The sequence below is a fragment of the Podarcis filfolensis genome, assembly GCF_964270895.1.
Source record: "Podarcis filfolensis genome assembly, chromosome: W".
In the NCBI taxonomy this organism is placed as follows: domain Eukaryota; kingdom Metazoa; phylum Chordata; class Lepidosauria; order Squamata; family Lacertidae; genus Podarcis; species Podarcis filfolensis.
In genome coordinates this window covers 32,705,918-32,723,527 of record NC_139619.1, presented here as the reverse complement: position 1 = coordinate 32,723,527, position 17,610 = coordinate 32,705,918, and positions in this window count along the sequence as shown.

Sequence of the window (17,610 nt, the reverse complement as noted above, 5' to 3'; positions counted from 1 at the left end):
GTCACCCATCACTATCATTTTTTGATCCATCCACTCTGTTAACTTAATACCTAATTCAGAGAAAAAGACTGCTTTTCTGTCATTAGGTGCGTATAGTCCGACGACAATAATCTTTACTCCTTGAAACATAATCTGTACTACAATCATTCTCCCTTGTTCATCTTTATACAGTAATTTTGGATCAAGTTTTTCCTTTATATATAGAACCACTCCTCGTTTCTTAACTCTATCTGAAGCCACAAAATCCAATCCTAATCTCTTATTGCTTAAAATTCTCTCATGCTTTCTTATTACGTGAGTCTCTTGTAGGCAGATTAAGTCGAGGTTCTTTTTTAGTAAAATATGCGCAATCTGGTTCCTTTTATTTTTATTGTTGAGTCCATTCACGTTCCAGGTCAGAACTTTTAGAGCCATCACTTATATGCAAATAATAAGATAACAAGTCTAAATTAAATCTACTGTTTTTTATCGTCTATCTCTTCTCCTTCCCTCTCTTGTCCTGAATTTGTCTCCCTCTCTCCTTCTCCACTCTCTCCGCCTCCGTCCCCACTCCCCGATCGTTCACCCTCCTCCTCCCCCCCCACCATCTTTCCGAGTTCTTTCTCATATCTTCTTGCAAATTTTTCTAATTCTGAAGGGTTGGACAGTTTGAATCTTTTTTCCTTAAAATAGAATGAAATTCCTTCTGGAAATTCCCATCTATATAGGATCCCATTTTTCTTCAGTTGGTTAGTTAATTTTTTGTAGGCATCCCTCCTTCGAAGAAATCTCGAAGGAATTTCTTTGTATATGATAATTGGATTTCCTCCAATATATAACCTTTTGTTATAATTCTGTTTCAGTATTTCGTTTCTCATATCCATCGAATTGAACATAACTAATACATCTCCTGGCAATCTTTTCCCCCTGGCTTTAGCTGATTTTGTTTTTATCCGAAAAATATTTGCCAACGAGTAGCTTATCTCTTCTTCCTTTCTATCTAACCAGCTTGCCAGCTCTTTCACCATTTTAAATCTTATGTTCTCATTTGTCTCCTCTGGGAACCCTCTAAATTTCAGGTTTGCTTGATTCTGTCTCAACTGGGTCATTGCCATACTATCCAACAATTCTTCCTGTACTTTACCTATCTCCTTAACTTCTACTTTAATCCTGTCCAAATCCCTCTTATTATCCTTCGTGTCTTTTTGCACCCTTTTCATTGAGTCCTCAAGCACCTTGGCTCTTACCGATAGATCTTTAACTTTTCCTGTTAATTCTCCCACCACCCCCTCCAATCTTTTGTCCAACGTATCTTGTACTTCCAGTAGTTTTCTTTCAATATATTGCTCATTATGTTTAAATTCTTTCCTTATCTCAACCATTAAACTGTCATAGTCCTTGATTTCCCTCCCCTCCTTCCCATCTTCTTGTCTAGATGGCCTCCTTTCTGATGGCGTTCCCACCCCCTTTTTCATATTGAAAACTCTCCCTCCCCTGGCAGTCACTGAAACCCCCTGCTGGCTTTCTCTATTCTTCCCGTAGATTCCTTCCGAAGTAGTCCCCTCCGCTCTCACACGGTGGCACCTTGTAGACTTTCCAAGTCCTAGATCTATTATCTTCCGTAGGGTCTCACGGCCAGTTGTCTCTCTCCCCACGCCACACGACAACTGTTCTCCTAAGTTACTGATTATCCGCCATTGGGGGGGCTAAGAATAAGGAGGTGCCGTACCAAAGAAAAAGAAGAAACCTATTGGGAGGATAGGAAAAAGCGATCAAGATAAAGAAAATAATCAAACAATGGGTAGAGGAAGAGGGTGGCCAAAATATCAACAAGTGGCACAGAGCAAAAAAAAAAAAAAAAAAGAACTTGCAAAGTTCATAGAAGGGTTATATAAGAGACACAAAAGTAACCGCCAAAATTGCTGAGACCATTGGCTTGATTCCCAGCGACCAATAGTCCCCTGGAACTTAAGCAGAGTGTGGGGTGAGTCTTAATCCAAAAGCAGGCATATGAGTGTGGGGCAGGACCAAATTAAGACGTCTCCTGAGGGGAGAAACTTTTATATATAGCAAAAAGACCTGACCCACCGTCCTGATTACGCTTTCCACCTTTCCAAAAGTTCTCAGTCTCTTTCCGCTGTAGCAGTGGATTAATCTAGAAAGTAAACCCCCTCTTCTCCAGCCAGAATATTAGGTTATATCTCTTTATGTCGGGGAGAAGAACAAGAAATGAGGTGTTGGTACGGAAGCTTGCTGCTTTCTCCAGACAAACAAATCTCTTTTTCCTCCCAAACGTCACTGGAAGGGCGCTGCCTCTCCGCGTCTTCCCTCCTCCTGCTGCCGATCTGTTTTTCACTCTTTTAACTGGCCCGAGTAAAATAGCAGTTTCTATCCTTTGTTCCAATATGAGAGGTGTGAATAACAAAGAGGTGTAAGTAATAAAGAGGAGTAAGTAATAAAAATCTCTAAGCATATGCTGCTTGACTCAGACCGTGTTCACAAACGGCATGCAAAGGGGTTAATTGCCAAGAAACCGCCCCTGCAATCTCCTCCCGGTCGTTAGCTCGTTAGCGCTGCTATCTCGCCAAGTTGAACAGAAAAATTCCTTTCACTTCTTTCTAGTCCCTTAAGATATTTTCGTTTGTTACTTTGCCTCAGAGTCCTTATACTTTGTATCTGAGGTCTCTCTTCTACAACCACTTAGCGGCAGCTTTTTTTATTTTTCCCTCTCTCCCAGCCTTACGTTGTACTCCATTTTCTCTTACCGCCGGTAGTGGATTCCTTCGCCTTTTACCTCTTGTAATCCTTTTACGCTGGGTTCTTTAGTTAATCTTTCTATCAGCTTAGTTGGTTTGCTTTTTCCCAGTTTTATGACTGTTGTCGGAGGTTCACCGCTTTCACACGGAGCCTGAGGCTTCACAACACGGAGTCTGTTACATCCCCTTCATGCTGCAGCTCAAACCCTGCTAAACGCCGACAATACAGGGGAGCTTGAGCAGCGTCGCTGGGTACCTTGACCCTCAGGATACTCCTCCTGGGGTTACGAGGTTCACGGAGCCTTCGTGACCCCTCTAGACCTCCGTGTTGCTCGAGACTCCCCCGAAGGGCAGGCTCGCGCTCCTTCCCGTGGCTGCGGCGTTCCGGAAGCCCCTGGGCTAATGGGTCTTAGGTAGAGGAAGCGCCTCGTGTCCCTAACCGGACAGGGGCCACTACCTTGCGCGGCTGGTAACCGTAAAAGGGCCCCCCTGCCCTGCTGATCAGTCTTGGAGCTCCGAACTTGGACTATAAGCTCGTTTGTTGAAAGAGTCAGGTCACTTAAGAAAATACCCCTCTGGGTGTGGAGGGCCCCTCCCTCACAAACCACTTCCCCTATGCGCAGGGCCCCAAAGAAGGCTATGGAATAAGCGGCCGAGAATAGGCGAGCTTCGTATTTTGACCAGCATATTGCACGTAATTTTTTGTGTATCTGGGTCAGAATGTCAAAAGTTATGGGCCTCCTCCTGTCAGAGCTGGGGGGCTGAAGCCGGCGCCACCCTTCTAAAGACTTACGCACTATAAATTTAGCACACGGGTCGGTGTTGAAAAAGGTTTTACAAAAATATGAAATCCCTGCGGACTGGATATTGAGAGTCTTAGGTGCCCTGCCCAGTTCCTTCAGGTGGGCTAAATAGTGGAGGACCTCCCTCGTAGAGGGAACAGATTTCCGTTTCACACTGGGAAATTTATTGCGGAACTTTAAGAAGTCGGCCCACGCTTTTTTGTAAGATCTCATTGTGGACGGGGCAACTGCACCGAATACTCCCTTCATCACTTCTTCCTCCCAAGACTCCAGAGATGTTCCGGGAAAGGCATCGATGATTGTTCTGCATCCGGCGCTAATGAGCGGAAGCGCTCCATCTGAAAGCGAGACAGAGCATCCGCGATGTCATTATTAATGCCAGGTACGAATTTGGCTGAGAAATATATGTTATTCTCGAGGCACAGGAGGACGAAGGACCGCAACAAGTTTCCCACCCTGGAGGTGCGAGCGGACTGTCTGGACAGAACCGCTACCACTGCCTGGTTATCGGTGTTGAAACAGACCCTATGATTACGAAACTGCTCTGCCCAGAGATGTACTGCTACAAGGATAGGGAAAAATTCTAAGAATGTAAGGTCCCACGAAATGGGCTGGCCCTGCCAGTCTACTGGCCACCTTTTCGCACACCACTGACCCCTGAAATAAACTCCGAAGCCCAAGGACCCTGCTGCATCTGACTGGACTTGGAAGTCGGCCTTGAGTGCCATGGAGTCCTGCCACAGGGATATGCAATTGTATTTATCGAGGAATTGCAGCCAGACTTCCAAATCTGCCTTGACTTCCTTAGAGAGGCGAACCCTATGCTGCGGTGCCCTGAGACCTGCTGACAGTCTGGCCAGACGGCCACAAAAAGGTCGACCCGGTGCCACTACCCTACAAGCGAAATTTAGGTGACCTAGCAGGGATTGAATTTGCCTTAGAGTAACCTTCTTTAGAGGCAGTAGCTGCTGTATCAATTCCTTAAGGGCTAACAGTTTCTCCCGAGGCAGTCTGGACGTTTGGGCCACGGTGTCTAACTCAATGCCTAGATAGACCAATGAAGTAGATGGACCTTCCGTTTTCTCTGCGGCCAGTGGCACCCCCAGCTCCTCTGCCAAGGCCGTGAAAGCCTCCAAGAGGGCGGAGCATCGCTGCCTGTTATCTGCTACCAAAATAAAATCATCGAGGTAATGTGATACGCCCAACGACCCGGTCCTAAGGCATAGGGCCCAGTCCAGAAAGGTACTAAACGACTCAAAAGCTGAGCAAGCCACGGAACAGCCCATAGGCATTGCTTTGTCAATGAAATACGCCCCCTCAAATCTAAAGCCCAACCAACGGAAGTCCGCTGGATGGACGGGAAGCAGGCGAAACGCTGACTCAATGTCACATTTGGCAAGGAGTGCCCCTTGCCCAAATTTGCGGATCATTTTTATTGTCTGATCGAAGGAGGCGTATTTCACCATACAAAGCTCCTGAGGAATAGCGTCATTGACCGAGCCTCCCCTTGGGTAAGAAAGGTTGTGGATCATGCGAAATTCCCCTGGGGTCTTTTTTGGTACGATGCCTAACGGGGAAAGGTGCAGTCCGTCCACTGGAGGATCAGCAAAGGGACCTGCAACCCTACCTGCACTGATTTCTTTCTCTATCTTTTTCCTGACTATCTCTGGCCTTTCCCTAACTGATTTTTGATTTTGTGGGTCCCCAGTGTTAGGGGGGAAAGCAACGGGGATTCTGAAACCCGTGGAGAATCCCTCCCAAAGGTATTGAGCGGCTTTCCGATCGGGATATTGATCCAGCAGGGCTCTGAGGGGTTGAAGACGGATGGGGGAGGAGGCTAAACCAAGATGCAAGTTACTGGCGGTTACCGGGCCCCTGGTGGGAGGATCCGGGGGCGCCCCTGTTGTTGTTGTGGAAGAACCCCCTGCCCCCACGAAAGGGCTGCTGTTTGTTCTTGAAGCACGCAGAGGCGGGGTGGTTACCCCAGCACCGCTCACATTCATGAAGATACTTACAGGAGGGTCGCGAGCATACACCCCTGTTGTACTCCCAGCAGTGGCGGCGCCGCTTCGCCTCTGTCTTACCCGCCTTGGCAGAATCCTGGTTTTTCTTTTCGATGTAGGGATTGACGTCCTCGCCCCAGTAATTAGGATCTGTTAGATCCCATCGGGTGGAAGGCAGGAGAGAAGCGTTTCTACGGAAATTCACGTCATATGTTAAAGCGGCATTTTCCCCCGCGAACGCGTGTGCCCTCCTCACGTGAGCCAAATAAGCAACCAAATCCATGGAGCGACGAGGATATGCAGCACAAACGACTCCCATGAAGACCTGGTACCCGTCCAGCCAATTCTCAAAGGTGCGCTCTGCCCTAGGTGACCTATACCTCCACTTACCAAAGGAGCGCCTCTTCTCCCCCTTTCCTGTTAGCTTAGTTGGAGGGAGAAGGGTGAACATGTCCACATAGTCTCCATTGAGGATCTTATTCCTCTTTTTCTGAGACAAATGGTTCCCCAATATAAAATCGGTGGACTGATTGGTGGCAACTTTTACATCCTCCACTAATGCCCCGTCCTTCCAATCCAGCACACCATTAAAGGTCTTCCGATGGGAATTGGCCCTCCTTTCATGTGCCCAAAGTGGGATCCCATGATTCCCTTCCCCCAGACCCCAGTAGCTATCCATGGGGCCCTCGCTATCCGAATCCGAGGATGACATACCTGACTCGTCCTCCGTTTCGGACTGCTTACTCCTTTTCTTCTTCGCGGATGTGTGTTTTTTCTTGGATTTTCTTTTACCACCGTGCCCCTCCGTGTCAGTCGGGCCCCCCATGGCCGCTGGCTGATCGATCTGCCGTTCCATGTGCTCTTCCTCCAAGCCGGAACCCGTACTGTCCTCGGTAGAGCTGTGCTGGGGATGCTGCTCCTGGAATACACTAGGAATATCTACAACTTGTGAAATCGTATTGCTACTGGTCCCTTTGGCTACAGACTTCCCGCTGGTGTGACCCTTAACTGGTGCCTTACCCTTTCCTGCACTTAGGCTGGCTTTCTTATTAATGGCTGCCTGGGCGCGGGTATTGGGGTGACCTGCATTTGAGGTTACCAATTGAGCGCCGCCCACTGTTGCAACTGTGCTGCCCGTCTGACCTAGGTTGTTAGGGGGAGTGTCAGGTATTACATCCTGTGATGGTTCCGGGGCCGGAAGAGCCGGAGCCCCAGGCCTGCATTGCCTGTAAAATGTTTCAAACGCCCTAAAAAACTGAGCAAAAGCCTGAGGATCGCAGGGCATGGCCATAACTTGAGCGCTACCGCCACTTGTGGATGGTGCCAGCTGATTTCCAGAAGTGGATGGCTGTTGGTCCCCGCCAGAAGCCATTGCGAGCTATAAGCGAGGCCTGCTAAACCTCCACTTAACACCCCCACCAGGAATGCGCTTGTTCTAAATTGGCACGCTGCCGCGGGTTCCGGCTAGTTCAGTATTGTCTACACTAATTAAATGCTCCTACTGAAAATCGATAAGCTGATAAAGGAATCCGCCTAGTTCAGTATTGTCTACACTGGTTAAGGTCCGTCAACAATCTAAGACGCAGTTACCTTTTCCAGAGATCTCACTTATAAATTTACTCCCCCCCCTTTTTTTTAAATTAATTCGCAATGACTACTAAAAAGTAAATGCAAAGGTTGACAGCCGCAACTAAGAAGAAGGGCTGTTGGGTGTAGCTTGATTACCGAACCAGAAGGAGGTAAATATTGAATTCACCTTATTTATGTATTTAATTATTACTCTTCTTATAATTATTCTTATAGCAATGTACTCTTAAAGAGCAAGCGATGGGTTAACAGGTAACTGAAGCCGGGGCAGTAGGGTGAATAAACTAACCTAGCCAAAAGCAGCCCCGAGGAAGATGCTGCAAGGGGGGCCCCCTTGCCCTCTTTATTTGGAACCCCCAAAAGCACCCAACTAGTGACCAATTAATTGGCAAATTAAATGAAAAAGCTTAAAACTGATCTTCACTGACGAAATAATATAGCAGTCCTAATTACCACAATGAAAATAACTCCCTCTGCGTCCAACAATGTCCCCAGTAAATGACAAGCAATTAAAAGAATAAGCAATTAAATCACTCCAAATTAACGCACAGCCCTCCTGATGACTACACCACTGAAAGGAATAATCCTCAAGTGGTTCCGGAATTAACCCCAGCGTAAATAAGCTGCCTGAGAATCACTTCCGTAAAATCCGCTGCTGACCAACCCAGCCTGATAACACACGCGGAGCCGGCTGCCTAATCCCTACAAGCCGGAGTTACCTAGCCCAAATGCTGGGTGCTGAGCCTCCGCCCCCGAGTCACAAGCTGCCGCGTTATTATACTAATGATGCTATGCCGTCTAATTGTAATATTGCCTCCGCACGCCTCACACAAGATGGCCGCCCAGGCTACCCACGTGTACCTTACCAAGATGGCGGCCGCTATCCGCCCTCGCCTTGTCCCACAACCACCACCGTCTGCTGAAGCAAAGCAGTAGCGGAGACCAGGCACAAACAAAGGGGGGCTCCCCCTGCGCGTACGTTACCCCCTCGCTGTCCGGTTACGATTCCCGCGGTGCCTGGAACTCTGTTGCTGCTCTTGGGAAGGCCGTAAAAATCCTCCTGGATCTCCGAGGTGCGAGCTCCCCCCCTCAGGGGCGCCGAAATCACTCGGCACTGGAGCAAAAAGAAAAAGAAGAAAAAACTTCCCGCGCCGCCAATCGCTTCCCAGCCTTCTTCCTGCCGGCAAAAACCCCCCAAAACGTGATTTCTGCTCGATTGCAGCTCAATTGAGACTGCGATCTCACAGAGATTTCAGCTCAGGGGAAGTGAAGCCACGACAAGGCAGAAGGTGGGCTCGCAACGGCTCCGAGAAGAAGCAAAAGAACGACTCCGAGCAGGAGCAAAAAACCGCTCGGCTGTAAAAGGGGCAAAGAGGGCAGTCCCCGGGCATGCCTGGCCTTAAATAGGCCAGGCCACGCCTCCCCGGTCCGCTGATTAGCGGGCCGGGTAGCTGCCACGCCCGGGGATTCCCTGATCACGCGGGGGCAAGGGACAGCCCCTGCGTGCGTGATGTGGGAGGGATTTCTGCCCGCAACCCCCTCTCCTCCCAGGTCGGAAATGGCTTTGTTAATAGGGGCACAGCACAAGATCCAGGTGTGCACGGACCATAAGAACCTGGAATACTGGAGGACTGCATGAGTACTCAACCAGCGACAGGTGCGATGGGCTCAGGAGTTCTCCAAGTTTTTCTTCGAGATTCGGTACGTGCCGGGAGAGGAAAACGTCAGAGCAGACGCCCTCTCCCGGAAGCCGGAGTATATGGAAGGAGAAGGACCACCAGAAGCCCGACATGTGATCCCCGAGAACCGATGGGTGTGTGGGGGAGTATTAGTAGAGAGACGAGAACTAGCCGGGCTGACGAAGGACGACGAGTTCGCCCAAACCAAGATCAGGGAACTCAGGGGCAAGGGGGAAAACCATGGGGGTTTTGAGGAGAAAGAAGGGGTACTGTATTACAGGGGAGCACTGTATGTACCAGGGGATGACTTGAGGAGAAGGGTACTCAAACAGCTCCATGATAACCCGACGGCGGGGCATTTCGGTCAACACAAAACCATGTTGCTGGTCACGAGGCAGTTCTTGTGGCCAAGGGTGAGGGAAGATGTACGGGAGTACGTACGAGGGTGCGACTGCTGCCAGCGAGCAAAGGGGGAGAGGGCGGCGCCAGCGGGGTTACTAGAACCCTTATCCACACCGGGAAGACCATGGGAGGTGGTATCCATAGATTTTATGACCGATTTGCCCAAGTCAAGGGGTAAAACAGCCGTCATGGTGGTTGTCAACCTGTTAACAAAAATGTGCCACTTTATCGCTTGCTCACATGCGGTGACAGCAGAGGAAACTGCCAGGCTGTTTGTGGAGCACTTCTTCAGGCTGCATGGCGCCCCCTTGAGGGTTTTGTCCGACCGAGGGAAGCAATTTACTTCCAGGTTCTGGAGGAAGCTCATGAGCTTGCTGCAAGTCGAGGTAAGCTTCTCAACAGCCAGACACCCGGAGACCAACAGGCAAGCGGAAAGAGCGAACAGTATACTCCAACAATACCTACGCTGCTATGTCAGCGAGAGGCAGAACGATTGGGTGGAGAAACTAGCGTTGGTCGAATTTGCGTACAATAACGCGGAACATGTGTCCACGGGAATGAGCCCGTTCATGGCCAATCATGGGTGTCACCCCAGGGCCTTCCCAGGGGGAGGGGAGGAGAGGTGGAGTGTACCGGCAGCGGAGCAGTTTGTGGAAGAAATGGAGGCCTTACACCAACAACTTAAGATGAACTTGGAACGGGCCAAGGAAGTGTATAAGAGGCAGGCCGACAAACACCGTAGGGAAGGAGAAACCATACGGGTAGGGGACCGGGTGTGGTTGTCAACCCAAGGGTTACCGTTCAAGGGGGGTTGCAAGAAGTTGCAGCCAAGGCGGCTGGGACCTTTCGAGGTGACACAGCAGGTTAATCCCGTGGCCTTTAGACTCAAGTTGCCGACCAGCATGAAACTATACCCGGTGTTCCATAGATCCCTACTCTCTCCGTACAGGGAGGGACTGGAATTGCCGGGGCGAGAGAGAGAGGTCACCACTCACCCACATGTAGAGGAGAGGGAACTCAGTAGTCAAGCCACGGAAATACTCGATTCAAGATGGCGAGGGGGACAAGTGGAGTATTTGGTGGCTTGGGAGGGGGAACCAGAATCGGAAAACACGTGGGTTCCAGCGGAAAACATCAGGGATGAGTATCTCCGGGGGGGGGGTTTCACGGCAGGTTCCCAAGGAAGCCCAAACCCACAGCGAGGTTCTGGGAGGAGCAATTTGGCACCACAGATGAGGAAGAAGATTTTATGGGGTTTCCGGCCTCCGAAGAGGAGGGAGGAGAGGTATCCGAGGGAGAGGAATCGGACTGGGAAGATTACCCTGTGCGAAGAGATAGCAGCAGGTGGAGAGCAATGTTTGAATCTTCAGAGGATGGGGATAGCTCCTTCCGGGGATTCCCTGCATCACCGTCAGAGGAAAGGGAGGAATTTAGGCCAAAGGAACGGGACGGAGGTGAGGGGGGTCCTGGGGGGGAGGTGGATGTCAGGGAACTGCCATCGGAGCCAAGAGTGGAGGTAAGGCTCCCCAACGATGCAGGAGAAGGGACCAGCAGGGAGAGAGAGAACACTTCCTTTGGGGAAGGAAATCGGCGTGACACCAGGAAGAAAGGGGAGCAGGGAAGGACTTTGGAGAGATGGCTCCAAGACTCTTCCACAGAGACCAGCGGGGAGAGCCCAGGACCTCCGCTGGCCACGCCCACTCTGCGCAGAAGACTTCCGCGCAGGGAGGCTAGGCGGAGACTTGGCGTCAAAGAGCTTTTATGTTGGAAGAAGTTCAGGAAACGCCCACTGACGGATTCTGCCAGCGACTGACACAGCCATGGAGAAAGGGCTGTCCAGCCAGGGAAAGGTTCAGCCAGGCAACGTTGCCTAGAGCGGCACCCCCCCCCCTTTACGCACAAGCAACCCCCAATTCCCTTTACACTTGGATTTCTCTTATTTCAAGTAGTGTTCTTTGGTGTTAATGCACATTGACCTAGAAATCGCAAAGTGTGTGTAATGAGAACAAAATAACACAACACCGTCTTTTCGCTTCCATATGCATAGAAAGACGACGAATAAGCTTTGATTGGGCTTATTTTAATTCGCATGGTGTTTTTTGGGTGTGCACCAGAATCACCCCCAACCAAAGCAAAAAGGTGTTTTGAATCATAGAATCATAGAATCATAGAGATGGAAGAGACCACAAGGGCCATCGAGTCCAACCCCTTGCCAAGCAGGAAACACCATCAGAGCACTCCTGACATATGGTTGTCAAGCCTCTGCTTAAAGGCCTCCAAAGAAGGAGACTCCACCACACTCCTTGGCAGCAAATTCCACTGTCAAACAGCTCTTACTGTCAGGAAGTTCTTCCTAATGTTTAGGTGGAATCTTCTTTCTTGTAGTTTGGATCCATTGCTCCGTGTCCGCTTCTCTGGAGCAGCAGAAAACAACCTTTCTCCCTCCTCTATGTGACATCCTTTTATATATTTGAACATGGCTATCATATCACCCCTTAACCTCCTCTTCTCCAGGCTAAACATGCCCAGCTCCCTTAGCCGTTCCTCATAAGGAATCGTTTCCAGACCTTTGACCATTTTGGTTGTCCTCCCCTGGACACGTTCCAGTTTGTCAGTGTCCTTCTTGAACTGTGGTGCCCAGAACTGGACACAGTACTCCAGTTGAAGTCTGACCAGAGCAGAATACAGTGGCACTATTACTTCCCTTGATCTAGATGCTATACTCCTATTGATGCAGCCCAGAATTGCATTGGCTTTTTTAGCTGCCGCGTCACACTGTTGGCTCATGTCAAGTTTGTGGTCAACCAAGACTCCTAGATCCTTTTCACATGTAGTGCTCTCAAGCGAGGTGTCACCCATCTTGTATTTGTGCCTCTCATTTTTTTTGCCCAAGTGCAATACTTTACATTTCTCCCTGTTAAAATTCATCTTGTTTGTTTTGGCCCAGTTCTCTAATCTGTCAAGGTCGTTTTGAAGTGTGATCCTGTCCTCCGGGGTGTTAGCCACCCCTCCTTGTTTGGTGTCATCTGCAAATTTGATCAGGATGCCCTTGAGTCCATCATCCAAGTCGTTGATAAAGATGTTGAATAAGACCGGGCCCAAGACAGAACCCTGTGGTGTGGAGTTTGGAACTGACAGGGTTAAAACTCCGTGGTGTCCTGAATCTGGGAGGAGGAGGAGCTTGTCGCAGAGAAGTGAGTCACAGCGTGTGACTGCTTTCAGACTTGCTTTCGATCTTGACTGAGACGCAGCTCGGCTCAGAGGCTGCGTGTGTGCTTTTGGGAGCACGGGAGAAAATGCAAGAAAGCTCCGATGGAGAAAGACTGATTTATGGCTTGTAAATAAACGCTTCTAGAGATAAGAACCGAACTGTCTCTGGACTTGATTTATCCCTTATCTCACACGGACACAGGACCGCTGCTACTCTGCTCTCCTGCCAGGTCAGCTCCAGGCAGAGGTGCGCAAGGGAAGTGTGACTGGACGCAGGGGTCTTATTTACGCAAAGGTTATGGCGGTTTCGCGTTTCCTGATAAGTGTGAGAAGGGAGAAGGCTGCCAGCGTCGTGTTGCTGTGATCTCCTGCCAGGAGATGCTGGAGAGCGGAGCCAAGAGCCAGGAGGGACGGCTGCTTTGAGAGTCCGGCTTGCTGGCAAACTTGTGAGTACGCTGAAGCCCCGGGGGGAGGAAGATGGCTGCTGCACAGCAGGGCCATGAGAGCTTCAATATCCCCTTCGAAAGACTGAATGGGGCCAATTGGGAGGACTGGAGTAAGCGCATGTATTATTGGCTGGAGGGAAAGCAGCTGTGGGAATGCACGCAGGCCGATCCAGTCCAGGCCCCACCCAATCCAACAGCCGCAGAGGCAGAGAGGGCCGCAGCGGCGGCAAAGAAAGACAAGAAAGCAATGTCCCATGTGGTGATGGCGATCGAAGCATCACAGCTCCCTCATATTGATGGCTTGCATACCTGTCATCAGATTTGGTCCGCTCTGACTAGAATACATCAGAGGACCACAGCTGGGGCAAAGATCCATGTGATACGTTCTCTGTTCGAGAAGAGGCTGTCCCCAGGGGAATCGATAAGGGATCACATTGCTCAGGTGCTGACTATCTTCAGTAAGCTGCGTCAGCTCAATGTGCCCTTCCCAGATGAACTTAAGGCTTACACGCTTTTAAGCTCTTTGGACAGGAGTTATGAGAACTTGGTTCTCACGATGGAAACGATGCCACCACAGGATCTTACGATCGAATATATTAGCGGACGCTTGATTGACGAAGAATCAAAGCGGCAGAGGGCCGGGAAAGAGGGCACAGGCTGCACCCCAAGAAGGAGTGGGGGGGCAGCAGCCAGGAGTGGCGAGGACTGTGTAAGAGCCTTTGTTTCCAAGAGCTGCTATCGGTGTGGTAGCAATACACATCTGGTCCGCAATTGTCCGCTAGAGGCGCAGGGGGGCGGCAAAGAGACCGGCCGGCGTGGAATGTCAACAAAGCAGGTTCCCAAGGCCAGTTCCCAGCAAAGACGTGGGAAAGCAGCAGGCCAGGAGAAAAACAAAGACAAGGCGTCTTATCACCTCACAGCTGCGATGGTGTCTCTGAGAAAAGGCAAAAGCCTCAGTCGGGGGGAGGCTGTGGCCATGGCAACCGATGGGAACGTGAGCAACGGCATGGCATCTTTGGAAAACAGCCAGAGACACTCTTTATCTCTCGTGGTCGATTCGGGAGCTTCGCATTGCCTAGTGACCTCCAGAGGGCTCCTGAGGAACTGCAAGACAGTTAAAACTGGACGCTATGTTACCTTAGCAGATGGGTCTCAAAGACCACTGACTGAATCTGGGTTTCTTTATTGTTCTTTTATAGATCATTGGGTGCAAGCTTTTGTGGTCCCCGAGCTTGCCCACTCTCTGCTAAGTGTGCCAGCTCTTATGGCTGCTGGGTTCGATGTTCTGTTCTCTAACAATTTGTGTTCCTTCCACAGGGATGGGAAGAAGATCTACAGTGTCGAGAGGAAAGGCACGCTCTTCCTCGTGGAGATGCCCATTGAAAATGGGGCTGGTGGGAAAATGGGGCTGGTGGAAAATGGGGCTAGTGGAGAGTCCATTGAAGACGCCCAAGGGCAGTGTGCTAATGTCCCACCACACCATGATTGTATACACTTATGGCACAGGAGGTTTGGGCACGTTGGGTGGTCATATGTGAGGAAGGCCACAGGCAACACCATTGGGTGCAGGTTCAAAGCATGTGACAAATACCTAGATTGTCAAGCCTGTAAGCAATCAAAGGTCACAACCTGCACATACCCCAGGTCTGAGAGGAGAACCAGTAAACCCTTTGAACTTGTCCATGCAGATTTGTCGGGCCCCATGCCGACACCTTCTCTAGCTGGATCTAAATGGGTTTTGGTTCTGGTTGACGATTTTTCTAGACATTCCTGGGCTTTTGCGCTGCAACAGAAGTCAGAGGCAGCTGCACTGATCAGGGATTGGATCACAGCGGTAGAGCTACGGTTCTCTACCAGGGTGATTTCCTTTCAATCTGATCGGGGGGGGAGTTCACAGGTTCTGCGCTGCAATCGTTTTTCAGGCAGAAGGGTATCAGTCATCGACTGACTGCCCCCTACAGTCCGCAACAGAATGGGGTTGCAGAGAGAAAATTTCGCACACTACAGGAGTCAGCGAATGCTATGTTGGCAGACTCGGGTTTGCCACAGCGCTTTTGGGCTGAGAGTTATAAAACAGCATGTTTCCTGCAGAACAGGGTGTTCAATTCCAGTGTAGGAGACACACCGTACTTTCTGCTGCATGGGAAACAGCCTAAAGTGGGTTTTCTGCGCACTTTTGGGTCTACGGCTTGGGTTCTCATTCCAAAGGCCATGCGCAGAAAAGGTGAGCCAAGGTCTAGGAAGATGATCTTTGTAGGCTATGAGCCGGGTTCAAAGGCGTGGCGTTTCGCATACCCTACTGGCAACCAGTCCAAGCTGCTTATTAGCGGCAGTGCTGAGTTTTGCGAGCAGAGTGGGTGGAAGCGTCTTCACGGGAATCCAGATGTTCTGTTAGACTCAGATGAGGAAGAGGAGGAGGGCGAGGCTGAACCTGTTGCTGAGATGCACAGTCCACAGCCACAGAGTCCAGAGCCGGGATCTCCAAGGGAGAGGCTCCGTATCTCTCCAAAAGGGAGTCCCAGGACCCCTCCACAGGTCTCTGTCAAGTCTGAGCTAAGGAGTGAATCATCCTCGCCAGCAGGACCAGCTGTTCGCCCTAAACGGCGCAGCAGGTCAGAGGGGGATGTTTCTGACACAGAGGATAGTAGGGTTGATCCAGGTGATTCAGGCGCAGTTCCAGAATTCACGCTGAGGAGGTCAGCAAGATCAACCAAAGGGAAGCCACCTGAAAGGTATGAAGCCACAAGTGTCTGGGTTGGTGTGGCTAGATGTGAACCTGAATCCTTTGAGGATGTTCAGAAGTTGCCTCGGGAAGAAGCCAGCAAATGGCATGAGGCGATGCAGAAGGAGATGAACTCAATGGAGTCTCTTGGAGTGTTCTCACTCACACAGCTGCCGGCTAACCAGCAAGCTGTAGGCTGCAGATGGGTTTACCGACTTAAACCCACAGAAGTAGGAGAACCACAGTATAAAGCGAGATTAGTGGCCCGTGGATTCACACAGAGAAGGGGTGTCCACTTCACAGAGGTATATTCGCCGACCTCAAGGGCGGAGACTTTGAGAACGCTTTTGGCAATAGCAGCACAGAGAGGTTGGAAGGTGAACCATTTTGATGTAGATGTCGCCTACCTGAACTCAGATCTCCAGGAGGAGTTGTACATGCTTCCTCCTCCAGGGTTCAAAGTCAGTGAGCCAGGCGTCGTGTGGCGGTTGCACAAATCCATCTATGGATTACGCCAATCTGCCAGGAATTGGAATATGTGCCTACATGAAGCCTTAGAAGAGCTAGGTTTTAAGAGATCTCTTGCAGACAGTTGTCTTTACATTAGAGATTCAGGCTTGCAACAGCAAGTGGCCCAGGTGTTTGTTGATGACATCTTGCTCATGGCGAAGACAGGTGAACAGGTAGAGAAGTTTGTTAAGGAGCTTGGAAAGCGGTTCAAGCTAAAGCAACTTGGAGATGTCAAGTCCTATCTAGGCGTAGAGATCACAAGAGCAAGTGATGGAAGCTTTTTGCTTCGCCAGAAAGGTAAGATTGAACAGTTGCTTGAGAAGTTCAGGATGTCTGATTGTGCAGGTGCCAGATCACCCATGGAGACTGGGTACGTGAAGGAGTGTCAGCAAGTAGAACGCGTGGTGTTCGAAAATACTGAACTCTTTCAGTCAGCTCTGGGTAGTCTGTTGTATCTGTCACAGTGGAGCAGACCAGACATAGCGTTTGCTGTCAATCTGCTCAGTAGAGAAGCTTCAAGTCCTAGTGTGCAGGCCTGGAATGGTGTTAAGCGGGTGCTACGTTACCTGCAAGATACCAAAGACTTTTGCCTCAAGATGTCAGCTGAAGGCGATGTCAAGCTGACCGCCTGGGTGGATTCGGATTGGGCAAACCTTGAGGACCGCAAATCAGTGTCAGGCCTAGTGGTGAAGTTTGGGGACTCAGTGATTGGGTGGAGGTCCCGGAAGCAAAGTCTCATAGCGCTTTCATCTACTGAAGCTGAGTTCAGTGCGCTATCAGAGGTTTGCAGAGAACTGGAGTTCTATGTGTGTTTGGTCGAGGAAATCTGTGGAGAGAATTATCTGCCCGTTGTGGTGCATGAAGACAATCAACCATGCCTCAAATTGGCTGAGACAGGGCAATTCAAGGCGAGGACCAAACATTTGGACATACGGTTCCGAAATGTATGTCAGAGCGTTCGTGAGGGGCTAGTTGCTCTGAAATACTGTCCCTCAACCAAGAACCTCGCTGATGGTTTCACAAAACCATTAACCTTCCAGAAGCACGAGGAGTTCTGTGAGGGTCTGTGTATGGGGAAAGCATTGTTGGCTATTGTCCCCAGATGCAGGACAAGAGGGGGTGTGGAGTTTGGAACTGACAGGGTTAAAACTCCGTGGTGTCCTGAAGCTGGGAGGAGGAGGAGCTTGTCGCAGAGAAGTGAGTCACAGCGTGTGACTGCTTTCAGACTTGCTTTCGATCTTGACTGAGACGCAGCTCGGCTCAGAGGCTGCGTGTGTGCTTTTGGGAGCACGGGAGAAAATGCAAGAAAGCTCCGATGGAGAAAGACTGATTTATGGCTTGTAAATAAACGCTTCTAGAGATAAGAACCGAACTGTCTCTGGACTTGATTTATCCCTTATCTCACACGGACACAGGACCGCTGCTACTCTGCTCTCCTGCCAGGTCAGCTCCAGGCAGAGGTGCGCAAGGGAAGTGTGACTGGACGCAGGGGTCTTATTTACGCAAATGTGGC